This window comes from Ammospiza nelsoni, chromosome 10 (assembly GCF_027579445.1).
Source record: "Ammospiza nelsoni isolate bAmmNel1 chromosome 10, bAmmNel1.pri, whole genome shotgun sequence".
In the NCBI taxonomy this organism is placed as follows: Eukaryota; Metazoa; Chordata; class Aves; order Passeriformes; family Passerellidae; genus Ammospiza; species Ammospiza nelsoni.
The window spans coordinates 23,546,438-23,566,595 of NC_080642.1; positions in this window are offsets into that span (position 1 = coordinate 23,546,438).

Below are 20,158 nucleotides of genomic sequence, written 5' to 3' on the forward strand. Positions count from 1 at the left end.
GGAGGGCTGTTCTTGCAGCACCTCACCCCCTCACCTGGGCTGCAGCAGCTGTGGTGGGAAAAGGCACTTCCTTGGAGTTCTGTGCATCCATGTACCTGTCTGCACCCAGCAGTGCTCCCTGCAGAGCCAGGCTTTCCCTTTCACTGCCTAGACTGTATATCCTGCTCCAATAAAAACCAGAAACACTGAGGTGTGCTGATACACACACAAAGCAGTCATCAGCTGTAATTGAATAATTGCCATAAAGCTGCTACTGTGCACATCCATCAGTAGCTCTTTGTTTTGGCTGGCGACAAACCAGGTGTAGTTCCAAGTGGGAGGTGAGATAACGTGTTTTGGATGATGACAAAGGAGAATAATGATGCTCCTGATGCAGTCACATCCTGCTGCTCTCCTCTTGAGATATTAACAGCATTGTTGGAGGATGACAAAGTCACAGAGATTATCAGATTCAGGGTCTATCTGATCACAAAATGATCTGCTACAACACTGGATGATCTTGGGAAGATTTCCATAGCTATTGGGCTGACACACACCTTTACACCTAACTCCTTTACACCTTCTTATTCTGTCTTTTGAAGCTTGGAGTTACTTCCAGAGCCAGGAGGATTGCTGATCTGACATTGTGTGTCAGTCTTCTAACAATTACACACTTGCAGCTTAATTCAAATCAAAATTTTCCCCTTGCTAGTGCACATATGAATAAATTCTCAGGGTTTCCATGCTAAAGCAGACCTAGGAAATGATAAAAAGAGGATATGACTTAGCATTGAAAGCAGCTTGCATCACAGGTTACAACCTCTTCTATCAACACTTCTGTTGCTGTACATGACTGCTTGTCCCAGCTGAGTCTGTTTTAAACACAGTGTTGGACTAGAGAAAAAGTGATGAGTTCTCATCAGCTGATTGAAGGACTGTGTCTGCTGGGTTCAGTGTGTGCCAAACAGTGCAGTGTGCTCCTGGCTGGTTCCAGAACACATGGTGCTCTGACTTGCAGGTTTTCTAGCCTGCAAGCACATTCATTTAATCATATTTTCCCCCTTTTCTTTCTCTAGGAGCACTTTTCCTTTTTTCAAACTCAACCCAGAGGGCAATTAAAGTAACAGCACTGAGTGTCCAGCACAAGTGCTGGCATGGATCAGTTAGCAGAGCCCTCTGCTAATAGCTGCTGCCCTGCAGGCTTCTTCACTGCTGAGCAGTAATTGGAGATGCCATGATGCCCACAAATGCAAATCCTGCTCAGCAGCAGCCACATTTCAGCAGACACCACAGCACTTAACAGGGCAGCTGCTTAATGAGTTCAGTGTCTTAATTTCTACTTATTTTGGAAAGAAATTTCCTGTTCTCCTTTTTCAGAACAGCCTATTAGCTCAAAAAGCTGCTATTCCTGCTGACAAGAAGTTCTTCAGGTTCTGTACTCTAAAGTTTGCATACAGTTTTTAGCTAAGGCCATTCACTCAGAAAAGCTTTGCTGCACGATAGAAAGGGCTGTTGTTTTTCCCTACCCCAATCAATATGTACTTTCTGTAGATGGCTCTCAAAGCCAGAAAATCCCACACAGAGCCGTGCCAGAGACAGAAGTCAATGGGAGCACAGAGGACATTCCCTTGGGGATAGGGGAATGCAGTTTGGGCAGCACAGGTGTTTGTGTGGCTCGGTGGGGAGCAGTGCTGGAGTGCCAGCCTGCCTTCAGAAGGGCTGCTGCTGCCAGGGCTGTTTCACCAGAGCCATCCCCTGTGGAGCAATCCAGCTCCCCTTGTCGATTCACTTGAAACAAAGATAAAGGAATACATAAAAGCAAGTTTATGGATGCCTTTCTTTTCTCAACAGCTATGTTAGACTGCTGTCACACACACACAAATCTATAATGCTCCAGGCACTGAAAAAAAAAAACCCGTTTAAATCTTTCTTATTTAATCAATAGACAAAAGCAAGTGCATGCAGAGCTCCATAAGAACTTATCTAAAAACTAAATAGGACTAATAGATGCATCTGAAGTGCTCTGCCCTTGAGCTGAGCAGACAAAATGTTCTCCATACGGCTACAACATTTCTGTACATCAGAAACAACTAATGACAGTGATATATATATTGACCACCCCTAAAAACAACAAACAACAAATGTTTGATTATTTCCTCCAGCAATTTGTCCAAATAATACAGGTCAAGAGGAGATTCCTGTGACTAGAATATGCTTTGCTCAGACAGGTGTAAGGAAGTACTAAGAAGCCAAGTAACAAAGTGACCAGTAAATGTAAAATGAGGTAACTGTAATTTTCTCCCACTTTCAAGGGATGGGATTTCTGACCATTTCCACTCAAACTAGATTTGGAGCTACCAAAGAGAGGTGTGGTATAGTGTTCTTTAATGCTCAGTCATAGACAAAAAGACAAATAAGAGGACAGGAAACAAAACCCATAAGGCATCACTTTGCCATTGTGCCAGTTAGTCCCATTTTGAATATTGCCTGCATTTTTGGTCTCACATAACAGAAGGTCATGACTGAACAAGATAGGATACAAAGAGTGTGAGGGGAAATTAACAGACATGGACCAACTAAAGCAGACTGAGACTCTTCAGGCCAGCAAAAGGATGACAAGACCTTGATTTCTACCAAGAGATACGAAATTAGTCTGACAACAGCTTATTCAAAACAAAAGGTAGTGGTGTTTGATACAGCTGTGGAATGTCTTGTCACGGTGTATTATCAATTACACAGTGTCTGTCCTGGCTGCAGAGTCTGAGCCTGGCCTGGCAGCAGAGCTGCTCTGCACTTTTGCTCTGTGTCTCACTGCTCTGACACCCTCTGCTGCTGGGCCAGGTGAGCTCCCAGGCTGAGCCTGGGCTTGATCTTACAGTCAGTTTTACTGAAACATGACATATTTCCAGTTCTTGTGAACAGACAGCTTTCCTGCTAGAAAGGGGTTTGATCATCCTGATACTCATAGCCCCTGGAAACAATTGAGGGGAGACATAGCAGATGGATTTAGATAGTTACAAAGCCATTAACAGAATAATGCAGTGTGATTAGATAGCCCAGTGAAAATGAACCACTTGCAGAGGTACTAGAGCTAATTGGGAAGGTTAGAGTTACAAACCCAAGTTAAGGAGTAGCTCTACACTTAAATCAATCACACTTAAGAGCCAACAAGTAAATGCATCAGACATTTATTTCAACTTATCATTTTAAGCTCTATCTGAAGGAAAGTTATATTTGTGCACACAAATGAGCTGCCAGGGGTTCACAGGCAGCAGGCAGTGCTGCATGCAGCAGCAGGTACTGAAACAAAGGAGGGGAGCAATCCTGCAGGCATCAGGGCTAGTGCAGCTTGGCTCCCAAGGAGCTCATCCTGATCAGTGCCACTCCCCAGGAGGATCCTCAGTTCTCCCCCATTGCTCCTTGGCCCTCCCAGGGCAGCTCCAAGCACCAGCTTTGGCTTTCTCCAGGGTCCATGCAGCCTTTCTGGCACAATCCAGCAGCCTGGTGCTCCTGCTCACGAGTCAAGCAGATGTTCCTGAGCCAGCAAAGAGCAGCTGCAGGCTGACTGCTCCCCTCCTATCATCACTGACACCAACAATCTTTTTCTACCATCCATCTACAAATTTTCATGTGTGTGACAGTGTTCACAGGGGTCTTAGGATGAGGGAAGAGATGAGGATCTGATTCCATGTTTCAGAAGGCTTGATTTATTATTTTATGATATATATTACATTAAAACTATACTAAAAGAATAGAAGAAAAGGTTTCATCTCAGAAGGCCAGCTAAGCTAAGAATAGAAAGGAAAAGAATGATAACAAAGGCAGCTGTCCCAGACTCTCTGTCTGAGCCAGCTGACTGTGATTGGCCATTAATTAGAAACAACCACATGAGACCAATCCCAGATGCACCTGTTGCATTCCACAGCAGCAGATAACCATTGTTTACATTTTGTTCCTGAGGCCTCCCAGCTTCTCAGGAGGAAAAAAATTTTAAGGAAAGATTTTTAATGAAAAGATGTCTGCAACACATGTGAATGACAGGAACCTCACACCCCACCTGCCACCAGACTGGGTTAGCATTTGGTAACATTTCAAGCTGTTTTTGCTATAGGCAAAATGGAGTATCAGAGCCAACAAGGCCACTTGGTTTCCTGCATGCTGTTTGCTCAGGAGACACAGTTGGCAGTGCCCATCAGCACCACAGAGAGTTCATGCAGTGAGGAGCACTGGCTGCCCAGCAATCCTGCTGCAGGGAGAGTGAGAGGGAGCAGCAGCAGCTGTATTCCAGCAGCAAGGGAACCAGGACACCCTTCCTGCACCCACCTTAGGCCTAAGCTCATCCAAGGCACCTTTTTGGGTAAATTGGTCAGTTTTGTGCTTTAGCCTTGCTCAGCTATTCAGCACAGCCACAGATGACTGAACTCAGGAGAGAATGTGATAAACTGGTCACAAACTCACAGGTTTATTCAAGAGCTCTCAAGAGAGGATATATTTTTCCCATTGCCATTAAGGTTAGATGTATCATAGCAATAACCTCCACCATTTTGAAATATACTCACAATTTTTTCAGATTGATTGAATGCTCCAGCTACACTTAAGCTATTAAGCCAACAGCAGATGTTTATTGTTTTCATTTCATAGAGATGTTTCTTTAAAGAAAAGTGCATTAAATATTTCATTACCAAAGTTAAGATTTCAGTAGGATAAATAGAAGCTTCTTTACACTCAGGGTCTTTTCTTCCCTTTGATTCATATGCCAAGGCTGCTTCAATATCACCAGTTATACCTGTCCACAAGCAGCTCTGCCCTAGGGACCATAAAATTGATTAACCAGATTGATGAAGAGATGAGCTTGATTACAAAAAAATCCATCACAAACGTGAGCAAGCTGCCAGTATATTTGATACCAGCAATCAATGAGACCTGTTAGTGGCTGCAGCATTGCAGACCAAAAACCACACAGGCTTTGCTACAAGCAGAGCAGGTTGGCAAACCCAAGGAACATCATATGTGGGTCTGGAAAGAATTGTTCTGTTTATCCATCTTATAAAGTTTTGCTGTTTTAAAGACTGACAGGGTGAAGATAATCAGTCACCATCCCAAAATAAAACAGCATCTGTTGTGGTGTTGTGAGGGTTCCCAGGATGAGGTGAGAGATGAGAATTGACTCCAAGTTCTCAAAAGGCTGATTTATTATATTATGATATATATTATATTAACAGAGAATGATATACTAAAACTATACTAAAGAAAGAGAAAGGATACATCAGGTGAGACAAGAATGAATAATAAAAACCTGTGACAGAGCAGAGTCCGACACAGTGGCTGTGATTGGTCATTAATTAAAAACAATTGACATGGAACCAATCAAAGATGCACCTGTTAGTAAACAACCTGCAAACCACCTTCCAAGCAATCAGATAATTATTGTTTACATTTTTTTTTCTGAGGCTTCTCAGGAGAAAAACCCTGGCAAAGGGATTTTTCATAAAATATCATGGTGACAAGCACCTACCTTCTGCCCTAGGTTTTCTGGGTAACAGTGGTCAGTACTGACACTGCAGCTGGAGAGCAAACCCTGCACAGCTCTAGGAGCTTGTAAATTATTGTTATTCAGATTATTGCCTTATATACTGAAGGCAGAGATTGCCCTTATAAATTAGTGGCCTTACCAAGCAACGTTGCAGAGATTATGTTTGATGTTCTAGTTTGGACTGATGTGCTAAACTCCAGTGCAGTTGAACAAGACTGAACCTGTTATATCAGGACCAAATAAATTAAACGTTAAAACAGCATTATTGACTCTCGAATTCCTCGATGCATACAGTTAAACACAGGGAAAAAGGGAAAAACATTCAGTGGGGCACAGAGCCCGCACAAAGCGGGGACAGACCCAGGTGCGGCGGGATCAGCCCGGGGAAAGCGAGCCCGGCCCGGGGCTCAGCGCGGGGCTGCGGCTCCCTCTGCTGTCCCGGGATACGGCTCACACACCGGGATGCTCACACATCGAGAGAGATGTTGCACACACACACCCAGAGGGGGATGTTCACACACACCGGGATGCTCACACATCGAGAGAGATGTTGCACACACACACACCCAGAGGGGGATGTTCACACACACCGGGATGCTCACACATCGAGAGAGATGTTGCACACACACACCCAGAGGGGGATGTTCACACACACTGGCATGCTCACACATCGAGAGAGATGTTGCACACACACACACCCAGAGGGGGATGTTCACACACACCGGGATGCTCGCACAGCGGGACGGCAGAGCCTGCTCGGGTTTAGCACGCTTGCAATTTGAGGTCAAACTTCAGCTGCTGTCACAGACATCTTTTCATGAAAAATCGTTTCCTTAGGATTTTTCCTCCTGAGAAGCTGGGAGGCCTCAGGAACAAAATGTAAACAATGGTTATCTGCTGCTGTGGAATGCAACAGGTGCATCTGGGATTGGTCTCATGTGGTTGTTTCTAATTAATGGCCAATCACAGTCAGCTGGCTCGGACTCTCTGTCCGAGCCAGAAGCCTTTGTTATCATTCTTTCTTTTTCTATTCTTAGCATAGCTAGCCTTCTGATGAAATCCTTTCTTCTATTCTTTTAGTATAGTTTTAGTATAATATATGTCATAAAATAATAAATCAAGCCTTCTGAAACATGGAGCCAGATCCTCATCTCTTCCTTCATCCTCAGACCCCTGTGAACATGGTCACAAGCTGCAGCAGGAGATTGTCACTATAGGACACAAAACAACACGAGTGTACACACTGCTGTTCTCAAGGTGAAAAAAAGCAAGGTTATTTTCTAACATTTATAGATTTCTAAAAGTGATAGTGGATTGGAGGGTGAAAGTGACCCTGGACAAACCAACAGTCTATCAAATTTCTCTTCTTCCCTAAAAGAATCTAAGCCAATAAGTTATTTACAGAAAGTGTGTGAGAAAGGTCGTTACAAGAATGTAAACATCACAAGGTTTAGAAAATCTTAAAAAATCAGGGTGACAGGAGAGAGATAAAAAGCAGGACCAAAGGCACAAAGGTGAAAAGCACATTCCAGCAGACTTGAAGGATATATCAGTTTCTTCTTTACAACACCAGGAACCAGGAGCACCTTACCTCCTCTATGCAGACAGCACTCACCTTTACAGCATCAAGGGGGAGGGAAACAACCCCTGCCACAATCCCAACCCTCTGCTCCCCCCAGTCAGGCTCCATCAGCCCTTACAGGAAAGCAGCACTCACACCATCCTGCTATAGATTAAGGCCTTGCACATACGAGCAGGAGCCATAAAACAGAACCACTCATCACTGTAGCAGAGCCAAAGACTGACATCCCCACAAAAGAGAGTTGAGGATCTGTGACCCTGGGCTGAGCTTAAATGATTCCTGGGACCACGGGCAGGGCATGGCAGGAGGCTGCAGGGGAAGCTGCTGGAGGCCTTTAGGGTGTATTGGTGCCCTTAGACCCCAGGAAAATGTTTAGTTAAAGGGAAAACTGCTGACATTTTTGTAAAGAAGATAACAGATGAGTTAGGAGAAGAAGGGTGAGGGCAATGTTGCTGACAAAGCTCTAAAGCATTCCTTGGTGTGATGATAGAGCTCTTTCCTGCACCTCTGTTTTCTGGATGGATGACCTGCAGGTCCTGATTCTCACTCATTAGTGTTGCCCAGGTGGGGATTTCTCTGTGTTCTAAAATTGCAGCAACACTCCCAGCCAATTCTGCATTAAAACCCGTGTCTCTTTTAATTTCACCTCATTTAGAAGCCAGGTAGGGTTTGAGTATGGCAGGGGCTACCTTAATTAGCAGCTTTCACATGTCATAGTTTACAGGTGCAGTAATGGGAATGTTAATGGGGCCAGGCTCAGGCATGGCTTGGACAGAGGCAGCTCTGGTAACAGCAAAGAAGAGTTTGCTCCAAGATTTAAAGGGCAGGAGCAGAGGCTCTCCTCTCTCCCTCACACCTACGCCACCCTGCTTGTGATTGAATGGGGACAATTGGATTGAATGGGGACAATTGTCTGTTAAAAAGACAGCAGGACCCCAAAACCTGTCTTAGCTTCTTCACCACTTCCTAAGACTCTGTTTCCTCCAGATAAACAAACTCACCATAAATATTCAGTTTCAGTTTACCTGGCTTATGGCTGTAGTGTTCTTGCAAATTTGCTGAGTCTGATCAAACAGAGTTGGGCTTTGGTTGTGATTTCACTGTCCACCCCGAGGTCCAGTAGTTACCTCTGGACTTTGAAGGAGATAAAAGATCATTTTCCCCTGTTACTGCAGGGATCACCCCATATATTTCCATCCCAATCTTCAGGGGATATAATTAGTTTTCTAATCTGCACAATGTCAAGAGGATTTGGAGCCTGTGTAAGCATCAGCTCAACTTTTTCCTTCAGCTTTGGTTTTCCTTTCTTTTCTTCTTGTAACTGTCTCTGCAGCTGTTCTATTTCCAAGGACAGTAATAGTTCAGTTGTTTTCCTGCCTTCTATCTCAGTTTTTAGCTCTTGTTCCTCTTCAATTTGATCTTTCCTATACCAGCAGGCAGCTTCTAGGCAGGTGCCTAACATTTTACAAATAATTCCTTTGTTTTCCCAGCCTTCATGTGGCCCCTAGGTGCTTCTAGACATTCCTCCACAACTTCCCAATCATGCCAATTATTCTGAGCCCATTCATCTGAGAACTCAGGACTTGGACTTCTTCCATGCTTTCCTAAGTAGTCAGTGATTTCACTTCCCATCCTGCTGACTGCAACAATTTGTCACAAATGAGTGTTTTAGGTTGCTCAAAGAATTGCTGGAAAAGGTACCAGCAAAAGCAGGTTTAATGTTAAGGTGAAAATGTGACAAACTTGTTGGCAAGATTCACCCTACTGCTTATCAGATGGTTAAAGCACACAGAGAAAAACTGGACTAAAACCTAAAATCAGTCAATCTGAAGTTAAAATCAACAAAAAAAATGTATCTATCTGGGGAATGGGGAAAGGGTAAGGATGGAAAATGGGTGAGGATGAAAGAGAATAAGGGAGATTCTTCTGTTGAGTCACAATGTTCAGAGTGATCCCCCTTGCCAAACTCAGCCCTGGACTTCACCAACCATTGAGGCCTAAAGGTTTTAAAAGCACTTAGACTTAGCAGCACTTAATTGAGACTTTATTTTAAACAATTTAACAAAATAGTCTCATAGAATTTACAATAGCAGAACAATAACCCACTTAGAGGCCTAACTTATTTATGACTCTGAAGCACTCAGGAATCCAGCAAAGCAACTTCCATTGTGCACTGGCTCTGGCACACCGGCCCTCACACACACCTACAGAAGCATGGTAAATAAATAACTGTGAAATAAAGGCAACCTTTATAACCTTTATTTCACAGGTAAATAAATACCTGTGAAAACTCCCTGGAGTTCAGCGGGGACTCACATGGGATGTCTTTGCACTTCCTCAGGGCAGAGCCCCCATATGGCCTCCCATACAATATACAGCCATCTCATCTCAGGAATGTTGGTTTGGCTTGGGTAACACCAACAGGCTGGCTCTGAATTGCACCTTTGGAATGTCTAATGAAGATAATGTGTGATGATAGAGCTCTTTCCTGCACCTCTGTTTTCTGCAGGTCCCGGTTCCTGGGAATAGCCAATTTGTCTGAGATTATGACTTTTATTTTTAGTTTTACTGGCTAAATCACTCCATCCTCTCTCTTGACTCTAATTTATGATGTCACTCATTAGTGTTGCCCAGGTGGGGATTTCTCTGTGTTCTAAAATTGCAGCAACACGCCCAGCCAATTCTGCAATAAAGGCTGTGTCTCTTTTAATTTCATCTCATTTAGAAGCCAGGTAGGGTTTGAGTATGGCAGGGGCTGCCTGAACTGGAGTGGGGCTGTCAGCCCAGGCTCTGTTGCTGTGGTTTGGGGATGGTGCTCCAGGAACAGCACTGTTGAGAGCTCTTTTGCCCTGAGAGGCCCCACTCGAGAGGTGCTGGACTCAGCTGTGGGAACCCAGCACATCCCTCTGGCAGTCCAGGATGGCCAGGACCCTGCCAGGGGGCTCAGAGACCCTGGCACAGAGCCCAAAACACCTGTGGGTTTGATTATGGCCCGTGGAGCAAATTACCAACCTTAGATGAAGATCTGCAAGTCACAACAGTTTAGGTAGAATAATAGTGAAGTTATCACGGGGTGGAAAAGTAGATTTTGGGGTTTTGGTATGGGGGTTCAGGGGGCAAAATGGAGGGAACTGGGTGTGTCCAGCCTTTCTCCTTCTTCTTCTTGGCCTCCATCTTCTCCTGTGAGTGCCTTCTCCTGTGGCACTGACAGATTGGTTTAGAGTAGAAGTTCACTGTCTAACACAGGTGATAGGTATTGGAAAGTAATTGTAAACATTCTATTTGTAGTTTTTAGTATAAAGACATAACACTGCCCTGGGGGCAGGCAGAGTGCCTGAACTGTCCTGCTGGATGGACCTCAGCTGGGCAGGAGAAAGAATTTTATAGATAAGGAACAATAAACAACCTTGAGACCGAGAAATGAAGAGCTCTGACTCCTTCTTCAAGTGCCAGGCTGGGAAAAGAGACTTTGGAACTTTTCTTGGGTGTCCCTCTGACAAGCTAAAGATTTCCAGATCAGCCTGCTGCAGTCCAGGAGAGCCCAAATTCTCACTGTGCACCTCTGTTTACATGGCCACCAGACACTGGGCTTTAGCCACAGCAGTTTTCCATCCTGGCTGCTATTTAGGCCAGCATGTTTCTCTGAGAGCTTGATAACAAAAATATTGTTCCACTGGGGGTGCTATTCAGCAAAAAAAGTTAAGTTTTCAAGGCTGTTCCAGGAGCCAGAAGCTCGTTAGACAGCACAAGTCCCTGGGAGTGGACAGTGTTTCAGACATGCTCAGGAAGAGCTGAGCCCAAAAGTTCTTTGTCAGGGCCAAGGCCTAACAAGCATTTCTGAGATGGCTGTGCAGCCCAAGGAGGGGGGATGTGGTATTTTCTGAGGTCCCTGATGGCAGGAAGGAAATAATGAATCTGTCTCCATGTTCTCAGAAGGTTATATTATATTATATTATATTATATTATATTATATTATATTATATTATATTATATTATATTATATTATATTATATTATATTATATTATATTATATTATATTATATTATATTATGCAATTCTGAAACTATACTAAAGAATAGAGAAAAGATACCTACAGAAGGTTTAACAAGATACTAATGAAAACTTGTGACCCGTTCCAGAGTCCCGACACAGCCTGACCATGATTGGTCATTAACTAAAAACAATTCACATGAAACAAACCAAACAACCACCTGTTGGATAAACAATTTCCAAACACATTCCAAAGCAGCAAAACACAGGAGAAGCAATCAGATAATTATTGTTTTCATTTTTCTCTGAGGCTTCTCAGCTTCCCAGGAGAAGAAATCCTGGCAAAGGGATTTTTCCAGAAAATATGACAGTGACAGGGGTGGGATGCTGCAGCACTCCAGTACTCTGACAGCTGGGACATTTCACAGCTTAGGACAGGAGTGTGTGCAAAGCCAGTGACCCCCAGGGCAGCACTGACTCTGACCCTCATCCATGGAGAAAGTTTCCCACACTTCAAGACAGACTGGAACCCACAAAAGTGTGCAACAGATTACAGAGAGCAGTGCAGGTGTGTCACTGGGTGAGAAATTGAGGGTTTGGGGTTTTTAGTGTGTTGTGGATGGCAGCAAGATGGAGGGCACAGGGTGCTGTCCTGGGTTTCTTCTTCAGCTTCTTCTTCCTCCTTCTCCATGGGTTTGGGTGGCATTTTGTAATTGGGCAGGAAAGTCTGCACTGTGGGCTCTGTGGGATCAGTTATTGGCTTAAAAGGGAAAATAATCCAGGTGTCAGTTCTTAACTGGATAGTTTAGCCTTAGGAGACCTTGTACCAAGAGATTGTTGGCCATTTTGTGCCTTCTAATGAAAAGCTGCTGAACTCACAGCAGTGAGACTGTTTTACTGATAAGAGATAATAAACACCTGAGTGCCAACATGAAACTGCCGTCTGGAGTGCCTTCAGTGCAGACCCAGAGAAACCCACAGCTGCTACTGCCACACTCAGCAGCACCCCAAAACGGGGACTGCTAACAAGTGGTGATTACTGCTTTTGGAGTCTGTCCATGCTCAAGTTCAAGCAGAATGAGGGTCTTTAGGGAAAACAAAAAAAGGGATATTGGGAACCCATTTCCAACCATACTTAATAAATGGAGACATCTCTCCCATATGCATGGGTTAGGTTTGTTTCCTGATTGCTAGTCCAGGGCCTGGGCTTCTCTGTAAACTCTGTGCTTCCCAGTGTTTGTACATTCCTGCTGCTATCCCTGCTCCTTTCACCACTTCCATCCTGTCTATTAGGTGAGGAAAAAATTACCCTACACCACAAACTTCTCTATTTTAGCATAACCAGCCTGCTGTGTTACTTTCTGACTCCCGCTGAACAAGGTGCCAGAATACCTCTCACCCTTTGTATAAAATGTCCCTGCTCATTATGCAGCTTTCCTTTTGCTTAGCCTAAGGGCAGAGACTTTTCATTTTCTTCTGCAGTCCCCAGTGTCCTTCCTCCCCTCATTATCAAAAATTCCTGTATGGGAGATAGCAAAGCCTTATCACCCTCTCCCTGCCTGAGCCAGCACAATTCCTAATCCCTCTCAAACTGCAAGGGAAGCCAGAGCCTGACACACATAATCCACTGCTGACCTTGCCCAAACCCTGCAGATATGATTAACCATGATTAACTATCCCCACCACATACCCCTCCCTCAGTCACACAGCCAAAACTGCTCCACAGGCTGCTCTCACCCCTGTCCCTTTGCCAGCAGCTCAGAAATGTCAGCCCACTCTCACATCAGGGCTTTTGCTTTGAGTCAGGCTCACCTCCCCTCCTTTTTCTTGTTCTCACATGCTTTTTAATGCTTTTAGCATCATGCTGATGATTGGGTGCCCATTTTCATCCTCATGACACAGGAGGACCAGCAATACAGGCTGCAAATCCTTCAGCATGAAATATTTTTCACTCTGTGTGTGAACTTGTTTGCATGGGATTTTTATTCTTCTCATCTGGAAGAGGCACAGCTGTTATTTTTGCATCAACTCTGAGGCAGATAATATTTTACATATTGCTTATTAAAAAAGAAAAAAAGGCAAATGTGAGTACATCACATTCTGGAGGGTTACATGTTAAAGTTTACACATAGCTCCATGTCACATTCATATTTTCTGGAAAAATTCCTTCACCCAGGATTTCTCTCCTGGGAAGCTGAGAAGCCTCAGAGAAAAAAAGGAAAACAATAATTATCTGATTTGCTTCTCCTGTGTTTTGCTCATGTGGAATGTGTTTGGAGATTGTTTGCCTCTTGGGTTTGTTGTTGCTGAAATGGCTCCCAAGGTATTTTTCCCAGCCCTGTGATCAAAGAAGAAGTCGAGATTTTTCAGCTCTGGTTTTCAAGGCTGTTTGTTCTCTCTTATCTGTTCCATTCCTTCTCTGACCTGCTGAGATCTGTCCAGCAGGTCGGGTTGAGGCACAGCCACTGCCCTTGGGGTGGTGTTGGCTTTTTATACTAAAAACTACATGTACTTTATTGACAGTAATTTTCCAATACCTATAACCAATGTTAGACAGTCTGTCTCTACCCTAAACCAATCCACCATCACAGCAGAAGATGGAAGACAAGAAGGAGAAGAAGGACAGGACATGCCCAGATTCCTCCATCTTGCCTCTTGAACCCCCATTCTAAAAACCCCAAAATTCTACTTTTTCACCCTGTGACAAATTCACTATCATTCTACTCAAAGCCTTGTGGCTTGTAAATCTTCACACAAGCTTGGTAATTGTTTCCATGGGCTAAGATAGAAGTCACAGGTGTTTGTGCCTCTGTGCCAAGGTCTCTGAGCCCCTGCCAGGGTCTCAAGCCATCCAGGGCAGTCAGAGGAATGTCCTGGGTCCTGACATTTACCCACAGGTGATTGTTCCATTGGATTTTTCTGTGAATTGTTTTGACTCGTTGGCCAATCAGGGCCAAGCTGTGTCAGGACTCTGGAGACAGTCAGGAGTTTTCATTATTATCTTTTTAGCATTCTGTAAATATCCTTTCTGTATTCTTTAGTATAGTTTAGTTTAGTATTCTTAATTATAATATAGTATAATAAAGCAATAACTGAGTCTTCTGAGAGCATGGAGTCAGATTCATCAATCCTCTCTGCCATGGGGCACCACACAAATAGAACAGCTCCATGTATAAACTTTGGTTTCATTGACACAGCAGTGCCTTTCCTCTGAAGCCCCAGAGATGTTGTAGAGATACAGGGGACTCAGTGTCCCTGGGCTGCCTCTGACCATGCTCCAGCAGAGCCCTCAGCACGTGCTTATCTCTGAACAAAGGCAGGGGGACTGGCTGAAACTGGTGGGCAAGAACACAGCTCAGAGTGCTCTGCTGGACTGGGGCCAGAGCCCAGAGTGTGTGAGCATGGAGCCAGAATTAACTCAGGCTCATTGCTCTGAGAGCTGCCTGAAACAGGGAAATTCCCTTCTCTGGGAGATTCTGTTGTTTGAAATTTTTTTGGCAAAGGGTAATGCTAATACGTGAGTGTGGTTTTTAAATAAGATAACAGCCTTTTTAAAGCTTTAAAATAGAAATTATTTAAATGTGCTCTCCCTCCTTCCCATTACCTGCAGCCTTCTTGTCATCCTTAACAAAAGATTAAAAAGAAATAACAGGAGCTGTTACAATGGAAATAACAGGTTTAATGTAAAACCCTTGACTATCCTTATCTGTTCTGAAGCTGTAAAAGTAAGCCAAGATTTTGTCAACATATCATCCCTTTCAGGCCCTGTGTTTACATCACAAGGAACTCAGAAGATGATTTATGGAGGATAAAGAGGACTAAAAGGCAGCCTTGCTGAGAGCAGGGGTGTGGTGTTGATGGGTCCCCAGGATGAGGTGAGAGATGAGAATTCGACTCCAAATTCTCAGAAGGATTATATTATATTATATTATATTATATTATATTATATTATATTATATTATATTATATTATATTATATTATATTATATTATATTATATTATATTATATTATATTATATTATATTACTAATGAAAGAGAAAGGAGACATCAGAAGGCTGGACAAGAATGAATAATAAAAACCTGTGACTGACCAGAGTCCTGACACAGCTGGACTGGGATTGGTCATTAATTAAAAACAATTCACATGAAGCCAATCAAAGATGCACCTGTTGGTAAACAATCTCCAGACCACATCCCAAGCAATCAGATAATATTGTTTGCATTTCTTTTCTGAGACTTCTCAGCTTCTCAGGAGAAAAATCCTGGTGAAGGGATTTTTCATAAAATATCATGGTGACACAGGGGAGACATTTCTGAGGGTACAGGAGTGTGTGATGGCAGCAAGGGGGAAATGCCCTCACAGACACAGCAGTGAGGAGGGCACAGCTGCCAGAACCAGCACAGGGGGGACCCAGGGGTCTCCCCATTGCAGTGTGGCCATAAATCTCCATTAATTCTGCAAACAGCCCCACAGTGGTGAAAAGCCAGGCAAAAAAGGTGTGGAGTACTTAGCTCTGGGTAGCAAGGCAGGTAACAGCTAATCCTGGCAAGCCCTAAAGACATTCACATGCCTGATTGCCCAGGGATTGGGCACTGGGAGGTTTTAATTAAGTACATGCTGTAATGTCTACTGAATCATGGCGTCTGCCAGGATTTAAGCCAGAAATTCAGATCTCCAATGTCTTCACCCTGTGTGACATCAGGTAACTTATCTGGATGATTGGTTTTAAGCCTTGCAACAACTCCATTCCTTTCAGCTGGGTTGCTCCCGCCTGCCAACCCCTTGCAGGCAGCTGTGCCAAGGTGCTAGGGAGGCTGGTAAAGATGGCACTAGGAAGGAAAAAAAAACAAAATTCAAATGAGACCCAAGAGAGCCAGGCTCTCTTTTGAGTTCTATCCCAGCTTTCCTGGGTAACCACAGGCAGTTCATGCTATTGCTCCTAGCACTCAATTTGCATCAGAGTATGTGCTGCAAGATGAGGAACATGGCTGAAGAGTCATAAATTGTTATTAATAATGCAAGGCAAGGGCAGAGGTGTGGCATTCACATTCTCTGAAAAATACCTTTGCCCAGGATTTTCTCCTGGGAAGCTGAGAAGCCTCAGAGAAAAGGAAAGCAATTCTGATCTCATTTGCTTGTCCTGCATTGTGCTCATGTGGAATGTGTTTGGGGATTGTTCACCCACAGGTGATTGTTCCATTGGATTCTGCTGGGAGTTGTTTTCACTCTTTGGCCAATCAGGGCCAAGCTGTGTCAGGGCTCTGGAGAGAGTCAGGAGTTTTCATTATTATCTTTTTAGCCTTCTGTAAGTATCCTTCCTGTATTCTTTAGTATAGTTTAGTATAGCATTCTTCAATATAATATAGTATCATAAAATAATAAATTAGCCTTCTGAGAACATGGAGTCAGATTCATAATTCCTGCCATGGTGGTCCCTGCAAATACAGAGCCAGCAGGAACTCAGAATGTGTGGCATTACTCTAGACCTCATTCTGATGTGGATGGAGCTCTGTGCTAGCCTGCAGCAAGCACACAAGATTATTTTTAAGGTACTTTTGTTTTGCTTTGGGTCAAGGGTTGATGGTGTACTGAGAGGAGTTTCTCTCAAGTTCTGCAAGGGCAAGGGAAAGCAACCATGAACGTGATAAAAGGCCAGACAAGGACTAAGCCCCTTGCTGGCTTCAAACATAAACACATCCTTATAAAAATAAGGCCATTTCCTTGTAACTGGAGCGTGCAGGAAGTTTGTTTTTATAAGTAGAAAACAGAACCTGTTCTTAATGAGGAACACTTGTCCATGACCAAACATCTTGTCAACAATGGTAATTCTTTCAAGCTCCTCTTTGCTTGTGACATCCCAAAAGAATTATCTTCTAAGAAATATGATCAAAAACTCCATAAAACCCAAACAAGGAGTTTACTGGACAAGATTCTAAGAGCAGGAAATAGGGAAAAAATGAAAGCATAGTTAAAAAAGAAACCTACCATAAATGCTACTGAGCCATAGCAGCAAAAAGGGCTGTATTGCTGCTGACATCAATTACTTAGGGAAGGCTGGGAAACCCTTCCCAACAGGAACACAGATGTCTTTCATTATCTGGCTCAGCCATTGAGGAAGGCTGAACAGCCCAGTGACTGCTGGTGTCCTCCTGATGGTGATGTGACCAAATTTGGGAAATGTGCAAACCCAGTCTGAACTGTGTCCATGCCAAATGCAGAGAGAACAGTCACGGCTTCTAGGCAGGCTTGGGAGCTGTAGCTTTTCATCCTGGAAAGGTGCACACTGAAAATTCAAAGCACAAGCAGGAATTCAAGGCAGGGAAGGGTGCAGGGCAGAGTCTGTGCTGCCATCCCTTCAATCTTCATCCCCTTGAGGAATGGGTGCAGCTGGTTTGCTGTGCCACATCTGTGGAGCACAGAGCACCCACAGCTCACTCTGTTAGTGAGGTGAACCTCAGGGCTTTTTCTGAAATCTGTGACTTATGGGTGAAAGCTATAGAGCAAAAGAAAAATCATCACATGGGTGAGTGAAATTGGTAAAGAGCAGGGTACTATCAGAAATAATTTATATGATTGATTCTCAAGATTCAACACATTGCTCTGATATTCTCTTAGAAATCCTTTTCAGACCTGCAGAAAAAGGGTAATATCCAATGCCAAACTCCTTTTCAGACCTGCAGAAAAAGGGCAATCTCTAATGCCAAACCAGTGGCTGTGTAGAGAGAGGTCTCTAGTTTGCTGCCACTGTGTAACCAGTTACATTTGGTCATGTGCCCTCAGGATTTATCACCTTCTTATTTTTGCTACTCCCTCCTCTCTCATTCCCTGCAAGGAAGGACAGACAGAAGCCTGTTTATTCTGTAGCCAAAACATTTACCATTCACTTTGCCAAGGCCAGGATTTTGCCCACTGTATGGCTCCAGTGCTTAATTCCATGTGTGTGTGACCTGGCCAGTGCCCCAAGGCACACTTTTACCAACAGGAGAACACCAGTGCCACACTTGTTTGCTGAAGTAATTTAAATTTACTCCATAATGCAGTTCAGGGAGAGAAAGATAATACAGGTTGAAGGTTGCAGCACCTTGTTTCAGTTCAGCTCCAAAAATGACAGATAGCCCCATCTGACTTGGAACTCCATGGAAAGTGCAGTTCTTTGTGTATTACAGTCATTATTATTTCATGAGCTAGCTGGCCACAGTGTCACTGTGGATAAACAAACATGGGGAAATCACTCTGACCACTTCTCAGAATCTTCTGCTGCAAACCATTTGTGAATGTAAATATCAAGGGTGGGAAAAGCTCAAAGTCTCTGACCCCCATTTCCAAGATCTGGCATCTTGTGAGGATTGATTACATAGAGAGAAATTTGAAACCTTGACAACTTGGCTTCAGAAGTATATTTTTTAATATACATCATTGTCTTGTCACTGATTAGGAGAGAGAGAAGCCTCTTCTCAAAGCACAGTTCAGGACAAAAAAGAACCTCTGCAACCATGGGGAATTGTGGACCAAAATGCTGCTTTGATTTAAATAGTAATAAGTGTAATATTAAAATATAGAATAGGCATTTCTATCTTTAGATATCTCCCTGGATCTAGGATACGGCTCATTCCTGTCCATGTGTTTATGCAGGACTTACACTTATTTCCCTGGTTTCACCTAAATTGCTGTGTTCTGCTCCTCTTTTTTTAAAACTTTATGCTTCACTTCATTATTGAGCTGCTTTGGGGTGTAAAACATGTATATAGCTGAATAAAAATAAAATATTTTATAGCTTTTGTTCTGCTTAAAAAAAAATTGAGAACAACAGAGAGTTCTACATTTCATCAGCACCTGGCAATCTGCTCCAGAGCTCACCAATCTGGAGCACAGGTCTCTGGTGAGGCCCTTCTGGAAAGGAGCAGTGACACCCTCTGTGTGTCACCTTCTTGGGAAAGGCACTTTGTTATCCTGGTCTGTCACCAGAGCAGGTAACACGTGCCACAGCCACTGATCCAGCACTGAAGGACATTTTGAAAGCTGCCAAGCTTTGTGTGCTTTCACTGATGGTCCTGGTTGTGCCCTGCCCATGTGGGACACACAGAGGTCCTGCCTGGAGGAAAAAATTTTCTATCATCAGGTGAGGAAGGAAGGAAGGAAGGAAGGAAGGAAGGAAGGAAGGAAGGAAGGAAGGAAGGAAGGAAGGAAGGAAGGAAGGAAGGAAGGAAGGAAGGAAGGAAGGAAGGAAGGAAGGAAGGAAGGAAGGAAGGAAGGAAGGAAGGAAGGAAGGAAGGAAGGAAGGAAGGAAGGAAGGAAGGAAGGAAGGAAGGAAGGAAGGAAGGAAGGAAGGAAGGAAGGAAGGAAGGAAGGAAGGAAGGAAGGAAGGAAGGAAGGAAGGAAGGAAGGAAGGAAGGAAGGAAGGAAGGAAGGAAGGAAGGAAGGAAGGAAGGAAGGAAGGAAGGAAGGAAGGAAGGAAGGAAGTTACATCAAAAACTGATGCACAGAACCATTCATGATTAATAAGTCTTTGCAGAATTGGGAGTACTGGGGGATGCCAGCTACCATGTAATTTTAGCTATTTTCCTCTCCACCCTCTGGATCTACTGTGCTTGTATGGGATAGGCTGGGGAGAAAAGGAGCAAAATGCTGAACAGCTGGGACCAGACCACACTGAGAAAATGTCACCTGTCTCCTGTTCCCTGCACAGGAATATTTTGTAGATGACAATATTCAGCAGTAAACTGAGCCATAGAGGAGCACAGCTGTGACCATGTTCACAGGGGTCTGAGGATGAGGGAAGAGATGAGGATCTGACTCCATGTTTCAGAAGGCTGATTTATTATTTTATGACATATATTATATTGAAACTATACTAAAAGAATAGAAGAAAGGATTTCATCAGAAAGCTGGCTAAGAATAGAAAAAGAAAGAATGATAATAAAGTCTTGTGTCTGGTACAGAGAGTCCGACCCAGCTGGCTGTGATTGGCCATTAATTAGAAACAACCACATGAGACCAATCCCAGATGCACCTGTTGCATTCCACAGCAGCAGATAATCAATGTTTACATTTTGTTCCTGAGGCCTCCCAGCT